This window comes from Rhinolophus sinicus, chromosome 4 (genome assembly GCF_057876585.1).
Source record: "Rhinolophus sinicus isolate RSI-liver-muscle chromosome 4, RSI-T2T, whole genome shotgun sequence".
Lineage (NCBI taxonomy): Eukaryota > Metazoa > Chordata > Mammalia > Chiroptera > Rhinolophidae > Rhinolophus > Rhinolophus sinicus.
The window spans coordinates 81100282-81113330 of record NC_142504.1 but is presented as its reverse complement, the minus strand read 5'-3'; the positions used below and the strand labels follow the sequence as shown (position 1 = coordinate 81113330).

The window sequence follows — 13049 nt, the reverse complement described above, 5'->3', positions numbered from 1 at the left end:
CCCAACCTTAGCATTCATCTCAAACAAGTGGGCAGCTTACTACCTGCACAACTTCTCTCCTAAATGTTATTGTTTGCATTCTCCTTATGTATCTTTTAAAGCCTGATAATGAATCCAAAAAAAAGTGGAGACAAGAAAGTGTCTGGTCTCCTCATAGACGTGTTTACCTCCATTATTGCTCCTCCGGGGGAAATTTAGACTGTTTCTAAAATGCTATTGCTATGATCCTGTAGTACTGGCTTCTTTAATTGCAGAAGCTTTATAGTTCAGAAAAAAACTAAATTGGTCTGTGTTAAACCAGATGTCTCTTTAAATTTCCTTCATGTCATGGATTCTAATATTCTGTGTGAGCAAAGTGACACAAAAAGACTAAAGACAGAGGCAGGACAAGAAGTCAGGTTTCTTCGCTGATTCTCCCCAGTGTCCCACCATCCTAACCAGCCTTTCAAATCAAAGTGCTAGTCACTTTGCTACTGTGTTCAGTTTCTCGCTTAATAAAATGTTTTTCAACAATTGGGAAAAAAAAAAAATTAAGGCAACAGATTCTTTGGCAGGGAACACTAGTCATCAGGGTTATAAGGAAACTAACTCCCTTTATTATGGAGTTGATTTGCCCCAACTCATTCGCAGCTTTTTAATATGTCTGATATTTATGAGCAAGTGGAAAAACTTTCTAGAACAAGTGAAGTCAAGGATAACTAATGGACAGAGCTCAAACTATTGGGAAAATTTTTAGGCTCCTCATCATTTCAAAGAACACAAATCCTACCCTGAGGAAATCTATATTTGTAAATCTATATTTGTAAATATTCTGAGTTTTCAAAATTGGGATATAACTCTTGCCAATAGAGTCATAAATATCACCACATTCAGTGTTCGATGCTAGTCTGACTATATGCATCTTTAGATAAAATATATGCTAAGACACCAAAAAAATTATGGTCATCCCTGCTCTGACTTCCCGCCTGGACTTCTTTGTATCATTTTTTATTCCTTCTGCTCAGATTGTATGTCCTTCCTGCTGGATTAGGCAAGGTAGCCCACACCTTCTTGTTTATAGTGGGTCCATCTCCCAGCTATGGGAGATCAGTAGTAGGTCCTGGGCCTTTTCAATCTACCCCCATACTGTTGTTCTAATCATGATTGGAAGCAAATAATTCATATATATATGTATATGTATATATATATATATACACACACACACATATATACGCACATATATATATTTGTGTCTAATATATGTATATATATACATCTATGTATATATAGATGTATATATATACATATACATATAATTATATGTATGATTATATATATACATATAATTAATACAGGGACTCCCAGGACCCTGGTGTTTTGGTTGGCTAAAGTTGGTTAAATCGTTGTTTAAAGAATCTTGCACTAAGATGAAAGTTACAGAGGTAAGGTTTTGCTCGGGATAATAAATAACTTTCTGACAAGAAAACCTCTCCAGGACTCGAAAGAATGAGATTATATTAGTAAAATTGTACAGAAGTTGGACCTGTAAGGGATGTTGATAGGAGATTCATGAAGAGTTTGGTTGGATCATTCCTAAGATTCTTTCCAATTTTGTGTCTGTGATTCTACTTATCATTATTGCTTTATTGAAATGGCTCTACTTCGTGTATATGGATCAACACACACAAAACCCTAAATGACTCATATTTCATTATATAACTGATTAACTTTAGATTACGGTTCCAAACTTTAATCTAAGTTAGTTTCGACTGAGTTACTCAATGGAGCACATAGTTACTGGGGCTAAGACTGTGGAATAAAATTGTCATATAGTCTATTTAGCTTCCTTTGTGAAGAAAGTTGTTTGCACCAATTACACCCTAGTGTAGTTTCAAGTATGACGCATTTTGATAAGCCAGGAATAAGTCACAAGAGAATGTGCACCACCTGATATCATTTTTTGAAAAGCTGTGGTAAGCATAGCCGTTTTTGAAAAACAATGCGAAGCATACGCCTCTTAACCCTGAGCTTGGAAACCCATGCCAAATTCATAAAACATGGCCAGCAAAATGAAAGCTAAATTTGGCTATTTGAGTTGATACAGAATATTTTAAAATATGATGATATAATGATAAACAGACAAAATATCAGGAGGCAAGTTCCTGATATCATCAATTAGGTATTTGCCCTTGATTTTTTGAATGACCCAATTTCTTCACCTAAAAACTAGGGGGAAAAAAATGACCAGCTATATTCCATAGATTTTACATAAAAATTCCATTGAGTTTGAAGTATTTTTATCTTATCAAAAGAAAGATCCATTTTTGGATCAAAGAATTCTTAATATTAAAAAACAACACAACATAAAATACAAAGAATCATTCTCACAAAGAAAGGTGCTTCATAAATTATTGTTTAGAAAAGGTTATATTTGAAGGCTTACTAAGGTAAACTATAGAGACACTGTCTGTTAACTATATATTGTTCCATTTTTTTCAAGAACACTTTCAAATCCACTTAAGTATTAAATAAAGAATAATCTTAGTGGACCAGAAAATGGAACCATCAGTAGAGATGACAATGAGTATTTTAAAATGAAGTTGCATACTTTTCATTTCTGACATTAGAGCATCCCTAAAGTTAGAGATGTTTTATTCATTTGCGCAATTTGCAAAAAGTTACCGGTAATGAAGAACAGAGCTATTTTTTAATTCAACTCAAAAGGTGAAATTTATTATCAGAAATTCAGCAAATGGTAGGACATCTGCTCCTCAAGCTCAGTCTCTTGCTGCTTACTTTTTGACTAGGCTTTTTGCTTTTTTGAAATGTTCTAAAACAACAATAGCACCTCCATTTTCAAACATTTAACAAACATTAAACATGCATTTATTCAGGTTAAAAAAAAGTTAAATAGGCAATAAGTAAATTCTTCCATCTGTGAGGGAATAGCATGTTCATTTTCTGATATGTTATTCATTTACTGAATGTGAATTTTCAAATAGATGCATATTTAGAATGATTTTTCTCTGTGCTATTACTATTTTTGTAGTGCTTTTTGCCATGGTTCCTATACACTATGAAAAACTCTAAAAAACAAACGTGAGAAGACCTCATTTGTAATTGATTTAATTATTGGTGATCAACATTAAACATATGAAATTAGCAGGCAGAGTACTTTGTGATACATTTAAATCAACTACCATTCTTGAAAAGCCCATTATTTTTTGGACATTAATATTTTGTAATATTCTACATGCTTTGTTCTCACTGAGAATCATGATTGCAATTAAAATGAAGTTTGAAAATGCATGTTATCCTAACATGTTCATGGTGTGCAAAAGTTCTTGTTCCTTAATAATACTGTATTTCATATTTGAAAGTTGCTAAGAGAGTAGATCTTAATAGTTTTCATCACAAGAAAAAGAAAACTGTAACTGTAAGATGATGGATGTTAATCAAACTTATTGTGGTGATCATGTTGTGATACACACAAGTATTGAATCATTACATTGTACACCTGAAACTAATAAATGTTATGTGTCAGTTGTCTCTCAATTTTAAAAAAGTCTTATCTTGACCCCCATCTTATTTGGCACCACAAAGGGGCACAGAAGTAATCTGAGGAGGCATTTATAAGTTGATACATTGAATTTTCTAAACGTTTTTGTGGTCCGGGTGTTGTGCTTGCTAGTGAAGATGCAATGGTAAATAAGATATGGATGGCAGTAATGTCCTCAATTCATTCACTTTCAGCTGGGGGAGAAAAGAAGCAGAGATGATTATAATACAGTGTGGAAAGTGGCTTTTAGAGAATTATGCACAAGGTTTCATGAGGATTTCAAGGATGGCTTCATGGAAAGAGGGGAGACTTGAGTGGATCATTGAAGAAAGAAGGCGGGAAAGGGTTGGCTGTCCAGAGCGACAAAGACAAGAAAAAGCATGGCCTGTTGAAGGAAAGGTTGGTAGTTTAAGGACACTGAAGCATAGTCATAATTAAACAAGAGGCAGGAGATGTGACCAGAAAAGTAGGCCTGAGCCAGAACCAACGAAGGCCATTATACCCTTCTGTGGAGTTTGTACTTTATGCAAGAGGTGTTGGAAGCTAATGAAGTGCCAAAAAATGACATGATCTATATGCATTTTATAAAAATCCTTCCAGAGGAAGTACGGATTAGAAGGGGAAGTGACTGGAGACAAGGAGATCAGGTGATACGTCACTTCAGTTATCGAAGAATGAAAGGATGTAGGTCTGAGGGGTCTTCACTAAGACAGTGCATTAGAGAGGAGACTAAGGAACTAGAATGCAGATAGATTTACAAGATAGAATGGGCGTGTTTGACTGGATGTGGGAAGTAAAGGAGGATGACTCCCAGATTTCAGCCCAAGACATGAGATGAATAGTGCATCCCGTTCAGGTAACACAGGAGGAGGGACAGGTTTGGTGGGGAAGATGATAAACTGCATCATATCTATGTTGATCATAATGCGGTCTATGAGATATGGAGGCAGCAATGTCAAGGATGTTGAATAAGCCGTAGTCGTTACCATCCTGGAACTCCAGAGGCAGGTCGGGGATGCAGGCTTGCCTTTGACGTCATCAATGCCTGCGTAAGAGTTGGAGCCCTGGTTATGAGTGAGCTTGCCCCATTGGAATCAGGGATATGAGAAGACAAAAGGCAAGGATAAGTTCTTGGAAAATCCCTAAAGTTAACAAAAAAACAGTACAAGGAAACGGAGACTGAGCACCTAGAAAAGAGCACAGTTGTCCTGTGAGAATCAGCAGCATTCTGTCTCTGAATCCAAGAGAGGAAGAAAGTCAGAAGAAGGAGGGACTGGTCAAGCATGTCAAATGCCACAGAGCAGTCAAATAAAATAAGCACTGAAAAGTGTCCGCTGGAGTCAGGAAAATCTGCTGGTCATCACAGAGAAATTCTTTTTTTAGGAGTTCTGGAAGTGAAAACCAGATACCATGAATGAGGGAGAATAGAATAAATGCAGACTTGCTCATTCAAAGTTTGTCTGTGAACAGGAGGAGAGACAGACAGATGTAATCCTTAAGTCATTAAGTCAGGGAATGGCTGTGTGTTGAGGACCTACTATTTCAGGCTCTGTGCTCAGTGCCTTCTACTTTCCCCTCAAAACCACCTGATAAGGTTTGTTGTTGGGGGTTGTTTATGTTGGTGTTTTTATTTTTTTCAAAACATGGTAGAAGTTCATTTCTCCTACACATGTAAAAGTCCAAGTAGCTGGTCCACGGTTACTATAGCACTTTACATTGTCAAGGACTGAAGTTGTTTCTGTGTTGTTTCTCAGCTCTGTGTGACTCATGGTTTAAGATGGTTCCAGGCAGTAACTTGGAGGAAGAGATGAAGAAAGACATGCACCTTTTCTTTCCCCAGAAGGTCTAGAGGGATGCTAAATAATAATTATATTTACCTTTTATAGACCAGAACATAGTCCTATAACTATACATAAATACAAGGGAGTCTGGTAAATATATTATTTATTCTTTGTGTCTTTTTGCCTGGCTAAATTATTTACTACTACGGAAGAAGTGGAGAAAGACTCTGTAACAAAAACATGCTAACAGGACTTTGAGCAAATTTTTTTGGATTAATCAAATAAAGTACGGGGAATGAAGAAATCTAAAGTAATCTGAAAACACGAGATGAAAGGCAGGAACAGGTAAAAGAACTCCAGAAAAGAATGGTTCGTTATAGTGCAAAATGCAATCAAGTAACAACAGACTTTGAGCAGAGGAGAGATAGGGTTTGAGATTGGAAATAACTTTTCATTTTTGAAGAAAATAGGTAGAGATCAGGTTCTCAAAAGAGTTCAAGTTCAGTCTTTTTCTGTTAAAGTGGCTCACTACTTTGACTGTCAGATTTATTTATAGTCAACATTTTAAAAATTAGAAAATGGAGATGCAAAGAAGTTAAATAACTTGCCTTGGGACCCGTACACCAACTGGTGGAGCCAGAAATGGAATCTAGGTAGTGGCTTGCTGGAGCCAGCTGGTAGTGCCTGTGGAGATATCTGAAAAATATTGCTTGTGCACAATTCTTTCCAACTCTGCATTCAGTGAGGTCATGTAGGTAGCCTAAAATTCGCTGTGGTAGAGCATTTACACCATGGAAATTAGCAAACATTACAAACCAGGGTTGATTGGCTGAATGGCTTGTTCCCAGGGAGCAATTGTTAAATATTGACAAATCCACCACAGAATCTAGGTCTGTGTGGTAGCAAAGCCTAAGCATTTCCCGCTGCCCTGCATATGTGACTTGGCCAAACTCGCTTTGTTAGTTAACAGATAGCGGAATTGAGACTTGCACCCAGACCTGCGATCTACATCCAGCCCAATACAAGCCCAAGAGCTTTGACGAAAAAATAAGTAAAATATTATTTTCTCACATTCTATGCCCAAATAGCCCAGGTTGGTATAAATGAAATCTCATATTTATCCATCCTCTAGTTCTAAGCTACCAATTTTCTGTTTTGGCCTTCCAGGCAATCCATCTCTGGTGTGTTTGCTTTTTGAAAACAGCTTTCCTGACGACCTGGCTCTCTGAGCTATGTTAATGAATTCTATTAAAAAAAATAACCGATTTTTTTCTGGGTTTATGGTTTCAGAACAGTATTTATTATTGAGTGAACTAAAGTATCTTAGATGCATTTTTCCATCCACGAAATGGAAGACTTACACACGGGCTATTCATTAAAAGAAGTCCTAAAGAGTTCATTTTTAAACAAACTTCATTTTCCAGCCAGTCGAATTTATGCTAGAGAATGAATAGCAACACAAGCTTTGCCAAATTATTTTGAAAATACCTTAAATTTCATTGTATAACACTGCATTTAAAACTGTGTTTATGCACACTAAACAAATCTGAAATGAGAAGCAGCTAATGTAGGACAAATTGCCATATCACACCACATAGTGAAAGTGCAGATATGAAACAGCTCCCTGAAACTCCCTCCACATTTAATTTGGATTGCTATTATAGCGCATAGACAGGATTGATTTGCACACAGTTGAGACTTGAAACATGGTATCTGTAGGTGGCATGGGAGAAATGTTATCTTGAGCTGCATCACAGTAGATTTCACCTTACGGCAGTGTGCCTTGTTGTGTAACTAAGAAAAAGAAACTTCTATTTGGGTCAATTCTTATACAACATCAATGTGTCTCTTTCACCCAGGAGAGAAAATAAGAAGAGTTTCATAATTTTGTTAACCAAAAATTACTTCAGGCTTTCATCTTAAATATTCTGAAAAAAAGAAAAAACAGTCACAAGAAATTCCCAATTAAAATGGAAAGTAACTCAAATAAAAATAGACTTTCAAGAGCTATGTGATAGATCTTTACTCAGGCAGCACAGGCCAAAGCAGTTCTCAACAAAATTAAGCTCATGCTAGTTTGAATTCATTGTGGAAGTTGCAACGCATTCTATGTGTCTGTATCAGTCAATATAATAGTCACTACATTTTTGTCTGACGTATCCTGGGAATGGAGCGTTCTAGGTAAATGCATATTTTGATTAATTAAAAATGGCACTTGTACTAATAAAAGATTTAAAATGCCCACAGAAATAGAATATAGGAGATCCTCAGGCTTGCTTGTGAAAGGAGTCTTAAGTCATACCTGATTTTCCACAGAAAAAACAATGAACTTGTATTTCTAAACAAGGAACAGATGCCCAACTTTTTTTTTCTTTATAGAAATGACCACAAACATTTTAATCAACTGTAAATGATATACTTGTACACCGCGTAACTGAAAACCTTCTAAAGTGCATATAGGTCATTTCAGCTGAGCAATAGAGTAATCAATCATATAAATTGTCCTATTATTTTACTGAAAATTCCCAGATAAGAGGATTTCCAGGACAGGAGAGAAGCCATGAGACTATAAGAAAACAAGAAACATCTGGAGACTGTTCACCCCAAAAGTGAGGTTATGACTTGAGTGGCAGTTGGAGGAACTCTGAAAGGGGTGGAACCTTAGTTGGCTAAGTTGAGAAAGCCAGGAGGGGAGGTACAGAACCAGGGGACTATTTCAGAAACTACTGAATAATCTGATCAACTAATTCATGTGGAAGGGCTAATGAATGGCCATGAATTACCACATTATTGATTCCAGGTAGCATACAAGGTATGACAATTAAGTCTGTGAACTTGTTGCAATGATGTTGCTAAACTTTTTTTTAATATCAGAGTGATTATTCATTATGAATGTGTACCAACTGGACAAACAGTTAATCAAGTTGACTATTTGGAAGTGCTGGAAAGGCTGCATGAAAAAGTCAGAAGACATGAACTTTTCGCCAGCAATTCATGGCTCTTGCATCATGACAAGGCACCAGCTCACACGGCACTGTCTGGGAGGGAATTATTAGCCAGTAAACAAATAACGGTATTGGAACATCCTCCCTACTCACCTGATCTGGCCCCCAATGACTTCTTTCTTTACCCAAAGATAAAGGAAATATTGAAAGGAAGACATTTGGATGACATTCAGGACATCAAGGGTAATACGACAACTCTGATGGCCATTCCAGAAAAATAATTCCAAAATTGCTTTGAAAGGTGGACTAGGTGCTGGCATCAGTGCATAGCTTCCCAAGGGGAGTACTTTGAAGGCAACCGTAGTGATATTCAGCAGTGAGGTATGTAGCACTTTTTCTAGGATGAGTTCACAAACTTAATTGTCCGACCTCGCATTTAAATTTTGTTCAACGTGATCATCAGTGTTTGGGCTGCCATTTGAACCATTTAAAGGAGGAGATAACCCTGACCTTGGCCCATGCCTTCATTTGAACATCTTTGCCATGTTTGAGGCTTCACGGAATGTCCCTTGAATGCTGCCTATACTTGCTTACCTACGTTTTCTTATAAGTTTTCACTAGGCCCCAGTTATTAGCATGACTGTAAACCTCTAATAAATTTCTCACTGCACAGAAACAACCTGTATTTCTCTGTCAAATGTTGTCCTTTCCCCCTTGAGAATATCCCTGAAATGCAATTCTACCTAAGCCTTCTCTGAAAACATACAGCTATCTATTTCTTTGATGTCCAAAGAGACAAACAACATATTACATTCAAACCTGACTTTATTTAATGCATCATTCTCTTTTTTCTTTGGCCATTTTTTCCATCTAGTCTGCTGAATTCCCTTGCCATTTTAAAATTTCATCCCAGAACATATAGACAGGCATATCTGAACTATATTAAATTTAATATTTTTAATTGACCCTCATCATACCTAGAAAGGGACTAAGTCTTACTGGAGTAATATAATTATTTTCCTTATAAATTAAAAAAAAATTTTTTGCACAAATAACATAGTTCACTGGCATTGAGTACATTCATATTTTTGTACTACAATCACCACCATCCATCCACAGACCTCTTTTTATCTTGCAAAACTGAAATTCTGTACCTGTTAAACCACAACTCCCATTCTCCCTTACCCCCAAACCTCTGGCAACCATCCTTATACTTTCTGTTTCTATGAATTTGACTACTTTAGGTACCTCTTGTAAGTGGAATCATACAGTATTATCTTTTTTTTTTTTTTTTTTTTTTTTTTTTAGTTGGGGAAGGGGAGCAGGACTTTATTGGGGAACAGTGTGTACTTCCAGGCCTTTTTTCCAAGTCAAGTTGTTGTCCTTTCAATCTTAGTTGTGGAGTGTGCCATTCAGCTTCAAGTTGTTGTCCTTTCTGTCTTAGTTGTGGAGGGTGGAGCTCAGCTCCAGGTCCAGTTGCCGTTTCCTAGTTGCAGGAGGCACAGCCCACCGTCCCTTGCGGGAGTCGAACTGGCAAACCTTTGTGGTTGAGAGGATGCACTCCAACCAACTGAGCCATCCGGGAGCTCAGCGGCAGCTCAGCTCAAGGTGCCGTGTTCAATCTTAGTTGCAGGGGGCGCTGCCCACCATCCCTTGCGGGACTCGAGGAGTTGAACTGGCAACCTTGTGGTTGAGAGCCCACTGGCCCACATGGGAATCGAACCGGCAGCCTTCGGAGTTAGGAGCATGGAGCTCTAACCGCCTGAGCCACCGGGTTGGTCCTACAGTATTATATTTTTGTGACTGGCTTATTTCACTTAGCATAATGTCCTCAAGGTCCATCCATGTTGTGGCATGTCAGAATTCCCTTTCTTTTTAAAGCTGAATAATATTTAACTGTGTGTATACACCATATTTTGTTTCTCCATTCATCCTCAATGGACACTTGGAATACTTCTACCTTTTGGCTGTTATGAATAATGTTGCTATGAAAATGGGTATACAAATATCTCTTTAAGACACTGCTTTTAATTTTTTTGAGTATGTACCGAGAAGTGAAATTGCTGAATGATATTTTATCTTACAAGGTTTTAACTTAGAAAGAAGGATTACATTTGTAAGATTCTGCAGATTTCATAAATATTTTTTCCTCTGTCTTGCTTTTTTCTAAACCAGACATATCCGATAGAAATATAATGCAAGCCATATATGTAAATTTAAATTTCTGAGTAGCCACATTGTAAAAGATAAAAAGAAATGGATGTGATTAATTTAATTATGTTACCTAACCCAGTATATTAAAAATACGTATTATCATTTCAACATTTATCGATATAAAAAATTATAACTGAGATGCTAGAAATGATGCATATACCAGACATGTATGTATATTACAATAAAAATTAACAGAGTACAGGATATAATAGTTAAAGAAAAATGCAGTCCTACCAAAACAATAAAGTTATGTTTAATGGAAAAATATTTTACACTGCTTCAGTTTCTAAATTAAAACTTAAGTTAATTAAAATTAAAAATGAGTTTCTAAGTTGCACTAGCTGCATACCAAGTCCTTAACAGCCACATGAGGCCAGGGGCGACCATAACAGACAGTGCAGAGGTGAACATTTCCATATCGCCAGATGTTCTACTGGACGTGCTTCTCTAGTCTGTGATATTTCTAAGGCCATGGAACTGGGATCACTTGTTTACCACCACAACCTATTACAAGGTGTATATAGTAAGTGTTTAACATGCATCTGTTGGACAATCAACTAAATTTATTCAGCAACCATCTATTGAACGCTCACCATTAGCCAGACACTGTCATGACATTGAGTGAGCCTATACCAGCAGCATGCCTCGTCCTGAAATGCCTTTTCAGAGACTGCGGTCCTTGTAAGTTCTGTTTGCTTGGTTTCTGAGTTATATTTTGAATGAAATGAAAAAAAGGTAGTGAAAACAAAGACAGAAGTTGCTTGTGTGGTTCTGTTTTGTCCCTGGTACCTCCCAAGGGTCTGGAAGGAGCAGACCCTCAATAAATGTTGGTTCAACAAAGACATAAGTGGCTTTGTTAAATCATCAGACACAGAAAATGGCTTTGGGGGGTCTCCTAAGGAAAGAAGTCGCTAAGAATAATAGGAGAGGATTGCAATGGTAGGACACAAGAGAACCGGAGAAATGGGAACATACACACGTAAACACCCGAGACAGTGCATTCAAAGAAGCACAGAGGATTATCTTGAACCAACTCAGGGCCATGAGCACTTCCTTATCCATAAATTAAAGTGCAAACTTTATCAATTCTGCATATAAATCTCTGCAGTTCAATTTGGAATTGAAGTCATTCATTTATCCATTCATTTGTTTAAAAGGTATTAATTGAGTATTTATTACTACTATGAGGCAAGATCAAAGCACCAGATGTACATTTAAGATGGAGAGACATCTCAAACATATAAAAAAAAAGAATAACTTCTTGGATTTGATTGTTTAGGGCAAGTGGAGAGTCGGATGGTATTTTCTGAGTTTTGTCTTCAGATGCCAATTGATGAATCTTGATTACCTTGGCTTGAGTCTATTTGCCTGAACAGATAATGAATATAACCTTCTCAGTGTCACTGCAACATTAAAAACAAAGAACAAAAATCACTGTGTTTCTTTGATAATTCTGTCTTTATTGCACTTGTTGATTTTCAGTATTCTGCCGTTATTTTTAAAACTGTGTGTAGGTACAAGGACAGAATATTATTCGCATAAAGAATTACTCTCCTACATGTCCATGTGCTATTGGAAATGGGAGTTTACATTTAGAAGAAATTTGGAAGATTGGACTGAAAAGAGATGACAGGATATCATTAACATTTATCTCACACTTTAAACATAACTGTTTCATGTCTTTTAATTGCAATCAACTACATTTATGAGTAACTCATTTGCCATTAATATAGAGGCCTCTAAGTTTTAGAAAATAATAGGATATGAAGGACAGTTTCTCTATGTCAAGGAGTGTTCTTTTTTTTTTTTAATTGCAAAGTGAATGTACAAAGTGTTTGCACGTCTTGCCAGTGTTTGCTGTTAGCCAAGCCTTCTCAGCATCAGTGGGTGAACAGTAGTGGTGATTGTGTGCTCGGGGGACAGCTGTGCGTTGACTTCCTGGGAATTATAAGGGCATTTATGAAAAATTCACCCTGTAGCTTTCAGAGTATCCTTAATCAACATGTTTGTAGAATCACTGCTACAAAGTAAAAAAAAAAAAAGAAATTCTCATATTCAAAATATGTAACTTACACTTAATTCATAGGTAACAATGGTTGTTACTTTTTAATATTAATAAAATGACAACGTTAAAGTTGTTTCAGTGGTTTAGCTAAAAAATTTTTGGTCTGAAATACCCTACACATAAAGGGTGATGACTATATGTTTTATTATGATATTTTTAATTGTTGAATATATTAGAAAGTTAGCATATTCTTTCTTTCTTTATTTAACTTGATGCAAATGCACAGAATACTTTTTAACATTTATCTCACACTAGATAGAATGTAAATTCATTCCTAGAATTTAATTTACCCTTCTGGGGTTTACTGAGAAAACAAGAAAAAAAAATCAGTTTTTTTCTCCACATGAAGAAGAAAATAAAGAGAAATAATCAATTAAATATTTTTAACTTCCTAGCAAAAGTCTTTAAATAACAACTTCCTAACACATCTAGATTAGCTCCTGGTTCACATTCAAGTACTTATAATATCCTATTCTTAGTATTCTAAGTATAGTTGCAGTGTTTAA

The 13049-nt window shown here is 36.3% G+C and overlaps 1 protein-coding gene across 4 annotated transcripts in view; it reads left to right on the top strand.

Annotated features, from left to right (window-relative positions):
• The window catches only part of CHST9 (carbohydrate sulfotransferase 9), a 248140-nt gene that overhangs the window by 113520 nt on the left and 121571 nt on the right, over positions 1-13049 (top strand). The window lies entirely within an intron of this gene.